We start from the raw sequence: 18614 nt of genomic DNA on the forward strand, positions 1-18614 counted from the left end.
GAGATCTTTTTCATTTCCAGTTGCATGATAACACATGTAGACACGTAATCATAAAGCCAGCTGCAGTTCCATCCAATTTAAAGGACTGTGTGTTATAAATAATGGTGTGATGTTCTCCTCTGAATAGGATTTTTATCAAAAATATGTTGTAGATTCTCAGACATTTCAGACATTTCTCAGACATTTATCCTTTTGTACAAAAGGATATTGAATTAACGCAAATAAAAGTCCTTGTGAAATAAAATCCAATGGAATTAGGCATAAATCATGAATAAGTTCATCAGAGAGAAATTCTCAAGTGTTTCTGTGTTATATGTTTTAATGAGAATTCCTCCTTTATCTCGTGGCTTATTCCATCAACAGGAAAAATAATCTTACACTTAAACCTATGCAATAAGTAGTACACTTTGAAATATTCTTAAATTCCACTTTAATTAAAAGGGGACTCCTGAGATTGAGTTTTTATTTACTGTGAAACCATTGGAACACTTTCTCTTGATGACCCTCTCAATATACATGTCTCTTCATTCAGCACGTTTGCACTGATTTTCAAATTTTATTTTTAACATGTTCATTTTATGGAGGCTCTAAGCATTTTGTACTGTGAAAGCATATTTAATGGTTCTTAAGGCTGCGCCCAATATGCCATGTAAAAATGGGAAAAAACATAGACACTGAAAGTTCCCTAGGAGATCATAAAGCCTAGATTTAATATTAGAAGGTGAAATTCCCTTTTAATAGTTGCCCTAATCTATATTTCTAATTTATGAGAAATAATTTCTCCCAGTTAATTGGCACCATGATCTCTAAATAAACTATAAAACAAATTGGCTAGGCTCAGATGGCTGAAGAAAGACCATACATACAAACTATTATGTATAAGACAAATAAGATACAGTGTAGAACACAGGGAATATAGCCAATAATTTATAACTTTAAATGGATTATAATTTATAAAATATGCTATATCCCTGAAACTGTTATAATATATAATATATAGAGTTGTAATAATCAACTCTAATTTTTAAAAAGCCCATAAAATCACAACTGACTTTTCCAGTTTGAGATGCTATCAGATATCCAAAGAGACAGGACAATGTTTAACCTCTTGGAAAGCAATGTGGACTTTCAGGAAGCTCTGAATTGAAGACAGAAGTCTGGGAGTGGCTTTTAGAAAAGGGAGATGAATGCATGGCATTAGAAAAGAATACTGGGGCGGCGGGCAAGAGAAGACAAATATCATGATTCAGAAGGAGCTGGAGCTACCCCAAATCTTGAGAAGGAGAAAGAAGGGAGCACGGAAGCAAGAGGGTTCAATTACAAAGAAATCGGGTAAATACACAATGAAAATAGGCTTGCACATGCGTTCATTACAGTCTCTTAAGGGGACGAAATCAAGGAGAAAAGGGAAACAACAGAAAAAGTGAGGACAGACGTCACTCCCTGATGTCAGAAGCCTCACAAAGAATTATTCCTAACAAGGAGGTGTGCAAAATACAGGACTGAAACAAGGAATAAAGGCAGATGGTGGAGAAGGAGGTGAGGGAAGAGTGAATGTCACCTGAAATTTCTGTAGATTTGGGAACTTTGGTGCTGTCATTGTTTGCAGTTGCTATGACTGTTGATCTTGTGAGGGAAATGGAAGATTCTACGTGGAGATATTGACAAATGGAGCGGAAGGACAGAAACAAACCAAGGAGCATGGACTAAAAGAGAAAGAACTCAGGGGATAGAAAGTCATACCAAAGAGGGAGCTCTCCTCCACCGCTGGTGGGAATGTACATCAGTGCAGCCACTATGGAGAAAAGGATGGAGGATCCTCAGAAACTAAAAATAGAGCTACCATATGACCCAGCAATCCCACTCCTGGGCATGTATCCAGACAAAACTATCATTCAAAAATATACATGCACCCCAACGCTCATAACAGCCCTATTCATAATAGCCAAGGCATGGAAGCAACCTAGGTGTCCATCAGTAGATGAATGGATAAAGAAGATGTGGTACATACATACAATGGAATATTACTCAGCCATGAAAAAGAATGAGATAATGTCATTTGCAACAACACGGATGGACCTAGAGATGATCACAGTGAGTGAAGTAAGTCAGAGAAATACAAATACTGTATGATATCGCTTATATGTGGAATCTAAAAATGATATAAATGAACTTAGTTACAAAACAGCAGCAGACTCATAGGCAAAGAGAACAGACTTGTGGTTGTAAAGGGGGAGGGGGCGGGGGAGGAAAGGATTAGGAGTTTGGGATTAGCAGATGCAAACTATTATGTATAGGATGGATAAACAACAAGGACCTACTGTAGAGCCCAAGGAACTATATTCAGTATCCTGTGATAAACCATCATGGAAAAGAATATGAAAAAGAATGTACAAATATGTATAACTGAATCATTTTTCTGTACAGCAGAAATTAACACAACAATGTAAATCAACTATAGTTGAATAAAATAAATTTTAAAAACAACACATGAAGGAAAAAGCAAGGCTCATTTGATCCAATGGCTTTTGTCAAATCATTTGTAGTAGAGTGTATCTATTTTCTTCTTTTTACCCTGAGGTCAAATGAAAAATTTTAAATGTAGTGAAAGCCACATGGCGTTCTCACTCTCCGTGCCTGCCAAATGAGCCCGTTTGTCAAGCAGAGAGGTTCAACCTAACTACTTGATTCTGATACAATTAACTGAGGAGGCCTTCATTAATTTATGAGTCTTTAATATTTCAGTCTTTAAGTCAATGTAGAAATACAAATTACATCCTAGTGAATTATCTGACAATTACACTGAATCGTATAACACATATTATGACCAGAGAGTTCGCAGTAGGAGGCAACTATATGCATATGGACCCAATCTCTCTTGTTAATCCAGGAATCTCCTGCAGTTTATTTTTCACTGGGGCAAGGAAAACAACAGTTGTTGCTGGATGGAAAGAACCTGTCAGTTTAATGTACGGGAGACCTTGTAACTGAAGGCAAAAAAATTTTAGGGAGACTATTTAAGCTTAAACTCTAATATTACAGTTTAGTAACAAAGCTTCTTTTATGAAGAAGTAATTCAACCAGTAGTGTCTTACTTTGTAAACTACATAAGGTTGATCCATTATTTTAAGTTATGAATTAAAATAGATTTTGTTGATAAAATCCAAAGATTTAAAGTAAATGAAATGATAAAATGTAAATGAAAATAAAACCATAGATGATTTCATTGACGTCTTTCTATACAAATGATTTTTCTTCTTTTTAAAACGTATTTATTTTTATTTAGTTTTGGCTGCGTTGGGTCTTTGTTGCTGCACGCGGGCTTTCTCTAGTTGCGGCGAGCGAGCTTCTCATTGCAGTGGCTTCTCTTGTTGTGGAGCACGGGCTCTAGGCACGTGGGCTTCAGTAGTTGCAGCACGTGGGCTCAGTAGTTGTGGGGCACAGGCTTAGTTGCTCCACAGCATGTGGGATCTTCCCAGATCAGGGCTCGAACCCGTGTCCCCTGCGTTGGCAGGCGGATTCTTAACCACTGCGCCACCAGGGAAGCCCCACAAGTGGTTAGTTATTCTACATACTCATGCTTGTATAAGGTCAGTATGACCTTATACAGGTAACTTCTATCCTTTTATATTGGAAGTGTTCATCACAACCTGGATTATTACTGGTTTATACATGAAAACAAAAATAAGAGGATAGGTACAGAGAACCCTGTAAATTAACCTGGAGTAGTTTTCTTCTTATTTGAGATACGTTTTCTCATTTCTTTGTGTCACTCTAGAAATCTTTGATTCAAACTTCTCTTCATCAAAGTCTTGGCAATTCTTCCTTAAACTGTTTGGGTGACATGGAGTTGGCAGAGACTCAAGGCTTCTCCAGTCCTTGGAATCTCAGGGAGAAGGTGGACCAGTATTTTGTTCCCTGATGCTTTTTAAGCTTAGAATCATGGGTTTTGAGGATTGTTTCACCTAGGCTTAAAATCTTAGTGTAGTGATGACCGGCTTTGGGACTTTCTCAACGTTTCCAGGTTACAACAAGTTTAGACAATGTTAGAGAACGTTAAATGCAGTATATTTGTAAGGCAGCTGACAGAGAACCCTCAGTCGGCATTAAGTATGCACCTTCCTTGTTTACACAGAGCCCTGGATAGAGATTACTTAACTTGCTATAGTTGGTCTGGGGTGTTTTCAGCATTAGAGCAAAAGCATTCTCCCTAAAACCAATCTCATCTCCCCCATAGTCAAGCCCTCAAAGGTATCAAAATCAAACTTATGGTTACCCAAGGGGAAACGTGGGGGAAGTGATAAACTGGAAGACTGGGACTGACACATACACAGTACTGTTTATAAAATAGATAACTATAAGGACCTACTGTAGAGCACAGGGAACTCTACTCAATACTCTGACAACCTAGATGGGAAGAGAATCTAAAAAAGAGTGGCTATATGTGTATGTATAACTGATTCGCTTTGCTGTACACCTGAAACTAACACAACAATGTAAATCAACAATACTCCAATAAAAATTTTTAAACAAAGACAGAATCTTCAGGAAAATGATGCTGTAATACATAAGAACAAATCTGACTCCATTTTGGATGTTTTTAACTTTAACCTTTGTATTCTATTGCAGGGGTTCCCAACCCCCAGGTCGCGGACGGTTACTGGTCCACAGCCTGTTAGGAACAGGGCCACCCAGCAGGAGGCGAGTGGCGGGCAGGGAGCGAAGCTTCAAGCTTCATCTGCCTCTCCCCATCGCTCGCATGACTGCTTGACCGTCACCCCCAACTCCGGTCTGTGGAAAAACTGTCTTCCATGAAACCGGTCCCCGGTGCCAGAAAAGGTTGGGGACCGCTGGTCTATTGCTTTAGCTTCAAGTTAAAAATGTTGCCTAGAGCCTGAAATATACAGGAGAGCCCATTCTCAAGGCTCTGACCTTTAAGGGTGTTAACACTTTTCCACTCCTAGAGAGATAAAAAGTTGCAGAACAGAGAATAACATTCGTCTTGTTGGAGGTTTATATGAACGTCAAGATGGGACCTACCTGGACAGATGCAAGGACAAAGGATTCCAACACAAAGACGTCTGGGAGAACCAACCACACCCCTGCCCCTTTTTAGTATAAAAGAAGCCTGAATTCTGACTTGGGCACCATGGTTCTCTGGGACATTAGCCTGCCATCTTCTTGGTCTGCTGGCTTTCCAAATAAAGTTGCTATTCCTCGCCCCAGGACCTCATCTCCCCATTTATTGGCCTGTCCTGTGGCAAGCAGTAGGAGCTTAGACTTGATAACGATGCCTTCTTCCTTTCATGGTTAGGAATGTTCAGTCCTCTAGCTGTCTAATTTGTACATGTGACATACAGAGATTTTTTTGGTAAAAAGATTACAATTCTGTACTATGAGTCTATATAGTATATGTAATTCTGATTCCTCAGAGTAAGTGGTCAACACGTGCTTTCTAGGTGGGGTGGCCTGCCTCTCCGAGGTCAGGCCTCTGCTCTACAGAGTAAAAATAAACTTTCCACATCCTAGTTTCCTGCAGGTTACCTTCCTGACTCCTTCTAAACCTAGTTTACCACAAACATACGCTGTCAGAGGTGGTCGGATGTCCGAAGATACAAAACCTTCAGGAAGAAACATATTCAGATCCCTTATTACTGTTCCAGGCTCTGTGTATTTTTCATGCCCGATGCATTTTGAATGTTATGGAATGGAGGCGTGAACGATGATAGACAAATGTATCCCATACTTGAAAGATACATACATCACGTTTGGTGATTCCCGGTGGAAAACCGGCCCTAATTTTAGGAAGCTTATGATGCTGGTTTGCAAACATCTTTATACCTATTTCTATGATTATTCTTTACACCTATTTCTATGATTATTCTTTGTGTTGGCACGAATCTATCTGCCCAGACTTGCCCAGTAAACTTTGTACCCAGAGAGCAGCTGGGAAATCATCTTACACTTAATGGAGCGGGATTTTTTATATTTGCTATGCTTTGAATTCTAGAGAAGCTAACCTGTAGGTGATTTCTCCTAACATAGACACACATGACTTTGGGGTGGTTCGTATCATGTTTGTTGCATTTAAAAGTAGTAGCATTTTACTGAGAAATAAAAATAATTACCATGCAGCACTATGTACGTTTACCCAACAAAAAAGCCATCTCCTTTGTAAGCCTACGGGAAAATGAGAAATACACAGGCATGCATGAAACTCCCTCCTTTTGCATTACTGCTGCATATACATCAAAATGCCTGGTCAATATAGAGCATTCGGTATTTCCCGTCTCCCGTGACAAACTTTCCCTACCTCAGTAGACTAGTACTTTCATAGGGGCATGGTTTGGTGCTCTAAAAAATAATTGCGAAAAAAGTTTTGAAACTAGCACGATTATATACTCTGACATTTTTAGATACAGCATACAATTTTATAAAATATTTACGTAAAATGTTTATGAATTGTCTATATTTAGAAAAAAAATTTTATAGGATGAGCTTCAATATCAAATTCATTAAAAGTCCACAGCAAAGCAAGTACTGAATGAAGAAAAACACAACATAATTGTAAATGGAGGAGCCGATATAATATCATGAAAGCAAGAAACCTGATGCTCCCAGTAGAAGATAGAGAGAGTAATTAGTTGATTAAACTCTTACAGAGGAAACAGGAAGAATGTCTTCAAATGTTCAGAACGAACAAACTGTCTATGGTCACAAGTTTAAATAAGTTAGTGTCCATAGCGCATTTATTTTTAGGATGTGATGAATACTACATTGTATTTTGATGTAGAATACATTTTTAATGCTCGATAAATTAAAATTATCAAACCATTTATGTAAAATATATACATCATTGATCAACAAAGATTCATCCAGATTTCATATCTGCAATGTATTGGATATGACATGTATGAAAATTGAAATAGGCAAGTATGATGGTTCAAACTGTCCCACATTTGTGATCAGAAACATTTATTCAAAATGCAGATCAAAAGTAGCCATTTTCAAGTTTGTCCATGTTGGGAATAAAATGCTTCTCTCAAAGGAAAGTCACATGATAAGAAATAAAAGGAAACCAGTAGATAGAAATCCACACGTATTTTACTTAAAGTGAAAAATTCAGCATAAATTCCTCTATATTCTTCATACTGAAAAATATGTTATTTCCTAGTTTCTGGTAAAAAGTAAAGCCATAATAATTTGGTTTAAAATAATTTTCCAACACAGTTTTCTATTTCTTCCTCACTGCACTTAAAAACTTAACAGCTGAAAACTCTGGAGAGGGCGTGGAGAAAAGGGAACCTTCCTGCACTGTTGGTGGGAATGTTAACTTGGTACAGCCACTATGGAGAACAGTATGGCGGTTCCTCAAAAACTAAAAATAGTACTACCATTTGACCCAGCAATCCCACTCCTGGGCATATATCCAGACAAAACTATCATTCAAAAAGATACATGCACCCCAATGTTCATAGCAGCACTATTTACAACAGCCAAGCCACGGAAACAACCTAGGTGTCCATCAACAGATGAATGAATGGATAAAGAAGATGTGGCACATATATACAATGGAATACTACTCACTCATAAAAAAGAAAGAAATAATGCCTTTTGCAGCAACGTGGATAGACCTAGAGATCATCATACTAAGTGAAGTCAGACAGAGAAATACAAATACCATATATCACTTATATGTAGAATCTAAAATATGACACAAATGAACTTATCTACAAAACAGAAGAAGAGTCACAGACAGAGAACTGACTTGTGGTTGCCAAGGAGGAGGGGGTGGGGGAGGGATGGATTGGGAGTTTGGGGTTAGCAGATGCAAACTAGTATATATAGAAGGGATGAACAACAAGGTCGTACTATATAGCACAGGGAACTATATTCAATATCCTGTGATAAACCATAATGGAAAAAGAATGTGTGTGTGTGTGTGTGTGTGTACACACACACACAGTACATACATATGCATATATAATAGAATCGCTTTGCTGTACAGCATAAATTAACACAACATTGTAAATCACCTATACTTCAATTAAATAATTTGTTTTTAAATCTTAAATTCCACCCCATCAAAATAGAACAAAGCTGTTCAAAGCTACCTTGTGGGGGGAAAAAGAAAACTCTTATTAAGCAAAAAAAAACAACAACAAAAAAAACCAAACAAAAACAATAGTTAAGGTGGGAATAAAATATCACTTAATTGACTTTACTTTCTGTGGAGATAAAAACAAAAACTTCTTTATGTTATGCTGAAGGACCTGAAGACCCCAAGCTGATAAGGAACAAGTTCACTATTTTGTGCACTTGTTCCAGAATTTTTAATATTTTGACATCATTTTATCCCACATATAAAAACTACAAATGGAAGATGTTAATTAGCCCCAAGTCTTCAGAGCTAGGAGTCAAACGGGTTCTCTGATTTCAGTTTGGTTATCTTCCAAGTATTTCATTATCACTCCGTAATGAAGCATGAAATTCTTGAACTTCTAATTTAAAAGAAAAAAAAATTAAAGGACTACCCTTGCACACATATATAAGCAAGCATGAGAAAACATGAATGCTATTTTATTTGCTTCCAGCAAGCCTTCAGAGGGACAGCTTCAGCTTTAAAACATGATCATAAGAAAAATTTTAGGAAAGTAGTAAAGTTACATATTTTCCCACCCAAAAATATACTAGAAGTAAAAATGCCTGCAAAATTGCATTGTTAAATATCAGAGCAAAATGACTAGACTTTCCATGAAGAAAGACATGGTAACATAAATCACTCAGGATGTAGTATTCAGCCAAAAAGTTACAACGCTGTAATATGAAAATGTAAAAAGGCGGAAGCTCTAACAGAAAAGCTCGTCTCTCCTTTTCCAGGTTGGCTGTTGACTCTGCTTCATAGAGTCATGCAGGGATCCAGGCTACTAATAACTTTGTTATTTTCAACTACATACTTATGACTGGGGTCCAGCAGCCCCACCCAGCTGGCCGCCTACTACAGGCATACACCTTGGAGATACAAGAAAGCCAAAATTACAACAAAGAGCGTTACAGGAATGTTTTGCTTTCCTCGTGCATATAACAGTTATGTATACACTAGACTGTCGTCTGTTAAGTGTGCAATAACATTAAGCCTAAAGACAATGCATATACTTTAACTAAAAAATACTTTCTTGCTGAAAAATTCAAACCATCCTCGGAGCCTTCAGTGAGTCGTGATCTGAGCCATAACCTTTCTGCAAGATAATATCACAGATCACTGATCAAAGATCACCATCACAGATACACAAATAATGAAAAAGTCTGAGATGTGAGAATTACCAACCTATGATCCAAAGGGAGACACAAAGCGAGCAAATGCCTTTGGAAAAATGGTGTCAATACATTTGCTCAATTAGAGTTGACCCAAACCTTGAATTTGAGATAAAAAAGAAGAAGAAAAAAAGGCAGTATCTGCAAAGCACAATAAAGTGAAGCACAAGGAAGTTAGGTTTGCTAGGGAAGAAGAAACGGTGTTGGTAGGATGTGGGCCGTTCTTTGCCACAGAAGGGACAACCTGGATGGAAGTACTGAATGCAGAAACGTTCTTTGGGGTACCTTCCATTTTCTTTTTGGTATTCAAGTGTAATAAGATTATCATAGCACTTCGGCAAATTATGGTTTTTAAAAAAAAAACTAGAATCACACTATAAAAGACCTGTAAGGACGTACTGGTTTCTCCCTGGTTTGTGCTGTTTGCATATCTGCCTAGCACAACCTACCTTACCATTGGAACAGCGGCTTTGGAAGCTCTTTTTACATTTACAAATACCAACACGGAACATCATGGTAATATTTTCCCTTTAAAATAGTACTCAGATTAGAATGAGTCTGATTTTTATTTTTTTTTTCACCAAGCTGTGTGGCTTGTGGGACCTTAATTCCCCGACCAGGGATTGAACCTGGGCCCTCGGCAGTGTGAGCAGAGTCCTAACTGCTAGACCACCAGGGAATTCCCAGAATCAATCTGATATTAACCCATTCTGTAGGATTTGATTACACAAATGTTGGGCTTCATTTTACAAAACAAATAATTTACAAAATGAATTACAAAATGATTTCTAATACTACGATTTCACTATTGTGGATTATTTTGTTTGACTGTACAGAGTCCAATTAAACCACTGCTCCTTTGTCATATCAATAATAGTACTAAAAGCTCTTTACCAAGTTGCTTAATAGTGCAATCTCTTTCTGTTCAAGTATTTTTAAATGTCATTACTCTGACGTATTACTGCCAAGTACTACGAAGTCTTATAAACCAACCACAATACGTTTCGTAAAAATGAAAATTTCAAGTCATTTCTGGTTTCTGTTTTTTTCAAAGCGTTCTTTCAAAACAATATATGATCTTTAAAGGGTAAGTAAAAATAAACTGAGGTCCCCTGAAGATTGGGACATGCTTTCTTTTTAAATGGGATTATGTTTCCCCCTTGGTGGTTTATAACAAAATTTCCTTCTTCGAAGCCCCAACTATTTATGTCAAAACAACTGTTCTTGTACAAGACAGACTGTGAACATCTGAATAAAAGCCAAGAGTTCAAATCAGTCTCCTTTAAAGGTATGATGGGTTTTCTTTCCCCTGTTGTACAGGAGCATCTCACAATGACACCATCTTTGAGGATTCATCTCTTTTATAATTAAATTGCCCTAAAGAAAGTTCCTAGTCCTCCTCTTCATCTTTTCCTAATTTCTTAGCAATTCTAGCACAAGTACACATCTGATAATAAAGAATACTTCAAACAGCACAGCAAACATTAAAACTGCTTGAAGAATTAAAAGTTCAACACTCATAGTATTAATTATATTTTCACATACCACGCTTTCTCTGTGACAGCATTTTTATCTTGGGCGGCACCATCTAAATGCTTTAAAGGAGATCAACCCTTTCCCAGGACTATTCCTAGGTGAGCTTGCTCCTATGACCCAGATTCTTATCTTAGTTTTTTATAAAACCTCTCAAAGATGCTTTATCCACAATGAGTGTGTATGGAGACAGATAGATGGGTAGAGAGATCCATCCAGTCCTAGAAGGGAATCACCAGACATCATTTCATGACTTTCTCTCCTGGACTTTTCTCTGTGTATCTGCCTGAGTGGGGACCTTCCCCCCGATGGAATGATTACCCTGGTCCAGACACAGAGGCCAACACATCTCGTTTTTTGCTCCTACCCTCTTAGTTGAAGTAGGGTTATTTTGAAGTCAGGCTATTTTTATGAGGATACAGAGGCAAACATGGACGAAGGAACTTGCCCAGACCCACAGGGTTGGTACACAGCCTGAGGGAGACTTGTACATTGCAGCGAGAAGGTTGAGTCTGTCCCCACCGTCCTATACGACCACTGTGTGAATATATAACTCTCCTCTATGTTATCACAGTAACTTTTATACGTCTTTCCAGTCCTGAGAGACCTCCCTTAGTCTCCTAAAAGGAGTCACAATGTCCCAAAGGATATAAGTAGATCATAATTTAATTAGTTAATTATCCTTACTTAGCAGACTTTTAATTATGCTTTTGGAAAACACATCTCCAAATCTTTATTCCACCATTTCACTCTGTTCATAATGCCCTTTTTTCCCCATGATAAAGGTTTAATTTTTATGTATTCCAACCTGATATTCAAATGGATTTTGCTAGTTGATACTCCAGAAAATCGAATTTGTTTTTAAAAAACTTAAAATTTATTGTGATTTTTTAATATATTAAATAGATAGATGAGAGAGAGATGGACAAAGATAGATGATAGATATAGACAGATGCTAAACAGATGATAGATAATAGATATAAAAATACATAATAGATATAGATAGATGAAAGGTAATATCGATAATGGATAGAAATAGATAGATGATCGATAACCAGATACAGACATTTATGTAATCTAGTATTTACTTTTACAGACAGATGATACATGATGGGTAGATATACAGATACAGATAGATAATAGACAGATGATAAGGAGATACAGATAGATGATGGATAACAGATGTCAAAAGATAACACACAGATAGATGATGGATAGAAAGATAATGGATATAGATGTTTAAGTCATCTAGTATTTACTTTTGTGTATGAAGTGGAGTTAAGATCCAAGCACCTATTTCCTCAGAATAAACCGGTATGTTCCTTCGAACCCTCTAATTTCACAATTATTTGAAACCCTACATTTATTCCACCTCCAGTTGCCCTGCAGCCTCTTGTTAAGACTCCCTCTGGTATTTCTTAAGCCCCCCTTTTATTTCACACACACAGATCACTCATTATCCCCACTGGAGGAGTGGAAGATGCAGGTGGATGGACAGACGCTTGGCAGGATGTGTTTCTCCACGTCCTCTCCTCCCAAAGGTGCACGGACACTAAATCCAAGTAGCTCGGGGGTCAAAGAGGAAAATGAGCCTGTGGCCAGAGCAAGAGAGAGAAAGCATGCCCTTCCCAGGGCACAGAAGCTCTGGACCACACAGAGGCTGAAAGCAGCCTCTTTGGGAGAAGAAAAACTAGTAAGAAAGAACATCCATTGCATAAGGAAGAGCTGTACATGTATACAATGGAATACTACTCAGCCCTAAAAAAGGATGAAATAATGCCATTTGCAGCTACATGGATGGACCTAGAGATGATCATACTAAGTGAAGTAAGTCAGACAGAGAAAGACAAATATCATATGATATCACTTCTATGTGGAATCTGAAATATGACACAAATGAACTTATTTATAAAACAGAAACAGACGCACAGACATAGAGAACAGACTTGTGGTGGGCCAGAGGGGGTGAGGGAGGGAAGGGCTGGGAGTTTGGGGTTAGCAGATGCAAACTAGTATACACAGAATGGATAAACAACAAGGTCGTACTGTACAGCACAGGGAACTACATTCAATATCCTGTGATAAACCATAATGGAAAAGGATATTAAAAAATATTGTATATGTATGTGTAACTAAATCCCTTTGCTGTACAGCAGAAGTTAACACAGCACTGTAAATCAACTTTACCTCAATTAAGAAAATAAAAAGTAAAAAAATACAAAGAACATCCATCACGGCTAGCCTATGATTGTACAATCTCCATCTCTAGACTCTCCAGCCCTAGAAACCGTGTACCCATCGGTTTACAAGAATGTAAAAAGCAACAATCTTCCAATAATTAGACGGCCTCACTCTTGCTTCGGAGCTTCCAAAGAAGCAGAGTGGAGACCAGAACTCTTGGCAGAGTCCAGGATTTATCATTTTTAGAACAAAGGTCATAGCGGCTGACAACACACAACCTTGAAGAATAGACGACCCAAACTGTGGACACTCCCCTGCTATGCCCCATCCAGCCTCCTGGAATTTATCACCCTCGCGGACAGAGGCGAATCTAACCCATCAGCACTAGAGGAAAGAAACATGGAAACAAGAGAGAGGATTTTCATGTCTATGAGAATGTAGGTATTTTTTCACTCTTCTTTTAAATTCATTTATCTTTCATAATCAATCTCACTTTCTATCCCTTCAATTTTCTTCAAACTCACTGGTGCTAGATATTTGTACACACTTACATAATTGGGACATAAAATGCTTTGTACCAGATTTTTTCACTTAAAAAATTATATCATGCTTCAATTAAAAAAGAGAAAGAAAAAGAAAAGAAAGAAAAAATCACATCATGCAACATTCTTTTGATTTATTTAAAATTGGGCATTTAGATTATTTTTAGCAGCTCAAAAATTCAAAATGCTGTGAACCCTTCTCCTGTAATAACTTGCCTCTTGGACACATTTCTAAGGATAAAGTCCTAGGACCAGAATTACAGTCTATGGAAACAACCATTTTGAGTCCCCTGTTATTTATTGTGAATTTCTCTCAAAAACAGGGTGGCAAATACGGTAACTGACATTATTAATTATTTAACTTAAAATGTATTTTAAGACTAGCGAGCATGTGAAGGTATAAGAAAGCTGATGAAGTTATTCAAAACGTAAAGTTTGACCTGAACTCCTTAGTTTGAGGGTGATTAACAAAAATCTGGGGACCTAGCCCACCTACCCACCTTAGATGTGAGTGTTTCTGCAAAACTTCTTCAGGTTTCAAATGCTGTCTGCAACTTAATTTCTTGATAAATGATCAAATTTTGTTGTTGTTGTTTGTTTTGTATCTTTTGGGTTATATAAAAATTATATGTTTTACTTACAGTGAGGACACAATACAATTTACAATTTTTCTTCCTGTAGCAGGGACCTAACTCCAGTGAAATATCTTCAGCCTCACACTCATTTTGTTACACATTTTTTATCTCCTCTCAATCCAATTCAATCCCAGAGACAAATCCCTTCATCCGTGAAAAAGTTGGCTACATATCATTCTACTCATTTCCCTTATATACGTACACAGATCCACAGACAACACATTCATTTTTGTTTTAATATACACAGAATTCTGACAGTCGATCTTATGTGTGAACTTGGCTAGGCTGTGGTGCCCAGGCATTTGGTCAGTCGTCTAGATGTTGCTCTAAAGGTATTTTGTAGACGTACCTCACATCTATATTCACTTGACTTTAAGGGAGATGACCCCTGATCATGTGCAGGGCATCATCCGATCTCTGAAGGCCTTACGAGCAAAAATGAACGGAGAGAGCCTGGAGAAAAAGGAATTCCGCCTCAAGCCGGTAACACAGAAATTCTGCCCGCGTTTCCAGCCTGCTGGTCGGCGCTTCAGGTTTCACATTTGCCTGTCCAGACGATCAAGTGAGCAATTCCTTAAAATAAATCTCTTGGTTGGTTCTGGAAAACCTTAATCCAGAAATGATTCCATGCTTATTATTCATGCTATTTTTGCACCTAATATATGTTGTGCCATGATTCCACGTCACCACAGAATGATTTATGCCTTTCCTTTTAAGGGACACATGCAATTCCTCTGCGTTAGGTATACCAGATGGCTACTTATTCATTTACCTCTCGATGGATAGTTTGATTGTGCTTCAAATTCCCTTTATGACACAAGACACCAAAGGGACTTAGTCACGAGCCACATGCTCTTCTCAACCATTTTATAGGGACTTCCCTGGCGGCCCAGTGGTTGGGACTTTGCCTTCCAATGCAGGGGGTGCAGGTTCGATCCCTGGTCGGGGAGCTAAGATTCCACATGCCTCGGGGCCGAAAAACCAAAACAGAAAACAGAGGCAATATTGTAACAAATTCAATAAAGACTTTAAAAAATGGACCACTTCAAAAAAACAAAACAAAAAAAAACCTTGAAAAATTTTATAGGCAGCAGTAGTGAAAAGGAAGCTCTTGGAGAAAGACCAGCATAACCTACCTTTACTTCTAAATACAACTAAAAAAATACAATACACACACACACACAGACACTTGTAACCACAACATCTATGAAAAGCTCCAGATGTTGGCACTGTCTCAATTTCTCTATCAACAGGCATGTCCAACTGGACATGCTCCAAACAGAACTTTTGGCTCTCATCCTACAAAACTGCCTGCCTCCCAGTCCCCCATTTTTACCACTTCTGCAGATGATCCCACTGTGTTGTCTAAGCCACAGTGAAAGGGTCATAATGGATTCCTCTTTTCCCGGACCCTGTGCATCTCATCCATCAGCCAGTACCTTTGACCCTACTTCCAAAATGAAACCCACACCCCGCCCCCGCCCTATGTTTCACCTCATCCCGTGACCATCCCTCCTGCTGTTCTCTCTGCTTCCACTGGAGCATAACTCGCCCCCCCCTCGGTAGAAGCCAAGGAGACACTCCTAAAGCATACATCTGATGGAGCCACTCCCTTATTTTGACTGGGTCCATCACTGTTCATGGTACTTAGAATCGAACCCAAGCATTTGCCAAGGACAACGAAACCTCATTTGCTTGGGTCCCTGTTTGTACAGCTTTTTCACTTGCTCATAATACTGCAGCCACGTGGCTCAGCCTTCAGACGCAGCCAGCCCTGTGTTTGCTGCCGGGTATAGGCCTTGACTGTTCCTGAAGCTTCCGTGGGCCGTTATCCCAATCTGCCCATTATCAGCTTCTCCATTTCCCCATCTGCACGTAAATAGAACCTTGCCCGACTGTGTGATTCTATAGGCCCACGCAAAGAGTTTTTTAAGAGCAGCCTGTAAAATGAGTTTATGAGGACAATTTCCTGTTCGTGCTGATTTACGTAGGAAAGTGCTAAGTAGAAACCGTCAAGTGCTGATAAGACGCTTAAAGGCCCACACTTATTAGAAGAGACAAACACCATTGGCTGTTTACACAAGGAAAAAGCGGGAAAACGGACTACTTTCAATGTGAAAATAGATCTCTTGGGTGATAATTGGTCTCTCCCGCTCCCAAATCTTGAGTTAGGGAATAAAAATTGCATGCCATGTCTCCCTCTGAGAGGTTGAGGCTGTATGTCTTTGCATATTACGGTAAGATTTATGTGGACTCCAAATTTCATGCCCGTGGTTGAATCTATGAAATCTACGATCTTGTCTCTAGAAACCATCACCTTCTGAAGTAAGAGAACGATGACATATAAAACTTTTCTCTTTCAAGGAATTTTTAATCTCTGGATTCAGGCAATTTAATGTAGAAAGATTGAGGACCTCATGGTAAGCCAGGTTATGCTCTAGACCTGGGTATATTCATATCTAAATAAGATACAGTTCTTAACACCAGGACACTTGTGGTCTGCTGAAGAGGTGAGGGGCTGTACCATTAACTGTCTACAACAGAGGTTGTAACAGGGGCAGTTTTGCTCCCCCAGGCCAGGAACATTTGGCAATGTCTGTCACAACTGAGGATGCTACTGGTATCAGGGGAAGAGACCAGGATTGCTGCTAAACATCCTGGAGTGTACCCATTCCCCACCATAGCAAAGAATCTTCCAGCCTCGCTTTTCCGGCAAGCAGCCTGAGTAAGGCAAGATGTAAAAAATGGTTCACCATTCACTTGACCCAGAAAACCCTACAAAATCACGCGAAGCAAGAGGTTCAAGTCTTCGTGTTCGCTTTAAGAACACACGTGAAATTGCCCAGGCCAATAAAGGTAGGAATATCCAAAAGCCACCAAGTATCTAGAGGATGCCACTTTACAGAAGCAACGGGTGCCATTCCGCCGTCACAATGGCGGAGTGGGTTGGTGCGTCCAGTGGGGCTGGACGCGGGGTCGGTGGCCCAAAAAGAGTGCTGAATCTTTACTGCACGTGCTCACAAATGCAGAGGGTAACGCTGAACTTAAGGGCTTAGATGTAGATTCTCCGGTCATTGAGCACATTCAGGTGAACAAAGCCCCCAAGACGCGGCTCAGGACTTACAGAGCTCACGGGCGGATCAACCCGTACGTGAGCTCTCCCCGACACACTGAGATGATCCTTACTGAAAAAGAAGAGATTATCCCTAGACCCGAAGAGGAGGTTGCACAGGAGAAAAAGATATCCCAGAAGAAACTGAAGAAACAAAAACGTACGGCCCTGGGAATAAATGCTGCAAAATAAATAAATACAAATAAAAGAAAAAGCAGGAAAAAAAAAAGATTATCCAGCCTCAAATGCCAATGGTGTTGTAGCTCAGAAACCCTGCTTTACACCTGAAGGAAAATAATACATGTGCAAAATAGACATATAAACACCTTAGGGCTATGAGCATCTACAGAGAGGAACAAAGATTTGGGGAAATTTCGGAAGACAGGGAGGGTGGATGCATAGAAGGGAAATCCAATTGTAGTTGTAGCTTACCTTCGTGTCCTTGAAAGAGTAGTCTGCATTTTATGAAAAGACCAGTATTGAATGCAAAGAAAACTGGAGTCAGATACCTGATGCCATTCACGGATGGGCTTACCTTGGTGGGAGCAACTGGCCAAAGGTACATGTTGAGGCATCATGGCAGATGGACACCAATCTCCTCCCAGTGTTGACAGGTGGGCAGAGCTTTGCAGCCAATGGGAAGCTACGGATGTAAGGAGAACATCGCGTGACCATCTTGCAACTAACACCCACCAGCAAGCAACCAACAAAGCTCAGTCGTACTCCAGCTTTTCCCTAGGCATAAAAAATCTACTTTTAAGGACAGGTGTGGAGTTAGGATATTGTTAATATGACAACCGCCTAATAGTGTTTTAAACTGAATTAAACCTGAACTAGCGGTAGTGAAATCTTTCAAACTTTGTGTCTTGTCAAAGCTGGAGTGCAGTCCAGTGGTTAAACCTCGAATAACCAGCTCTTTATGTTTCACTTTTCCCTAACATGGGTCGAATATCCCTTTTGAACAAACATGGTTGAGTCCATGTAGATTTCCTTCCTTCAACTGGTGGATAAATTTAGAATTGCTGATATATATGACTCAAAAGCCAACCCTCTTCAAAGTAAGCAGGTACATTTGAGAGACAAACGTCATGTAATATCATTTCTATGTGGAAACTTAAAAAAGGATACAAATAAACTTATTTACAAAACAGAAATAGACTCACAGACGGAGAAAATAAACTTATGGTTACCAAAGGGGAAGGCGGTGGAGGGATAAATTAGGAGCTTGGGATGAAAACACACACACTACTATATATAAGATAGATAACCAACAAGGACCTACTGTGTAGCACAGGG

General features: G+C 39.0%; 1 pseudogene; it reads left to right on the forward strand.

The window, feature by feature from the left end:
* The first annotated feature begins 16950 nt into the window (after positions 1-16950).
* On the forward strand, positions 16951-17510 carry LOC102993499 (60S ribosomal protein L17-like; annotated as a pseudogene).
* The last annotated feature ends 1104 nt before the right edge of the window (positions 17511-18614 follow it).

This window comes from Physeter macrocephalus, chromosome 7, assembly GCF_002837175.3.
Source record: "Physeter macrocephalus isolate SW-GA chromosome 7, ASM283717v5, whole genome shotgun sequence".
NCBI lineage: Eukaryota > Metazoa > Chordata > Mammalia > Artiodactyla > Physeteridae > Physeter > Physeter macrocephalus.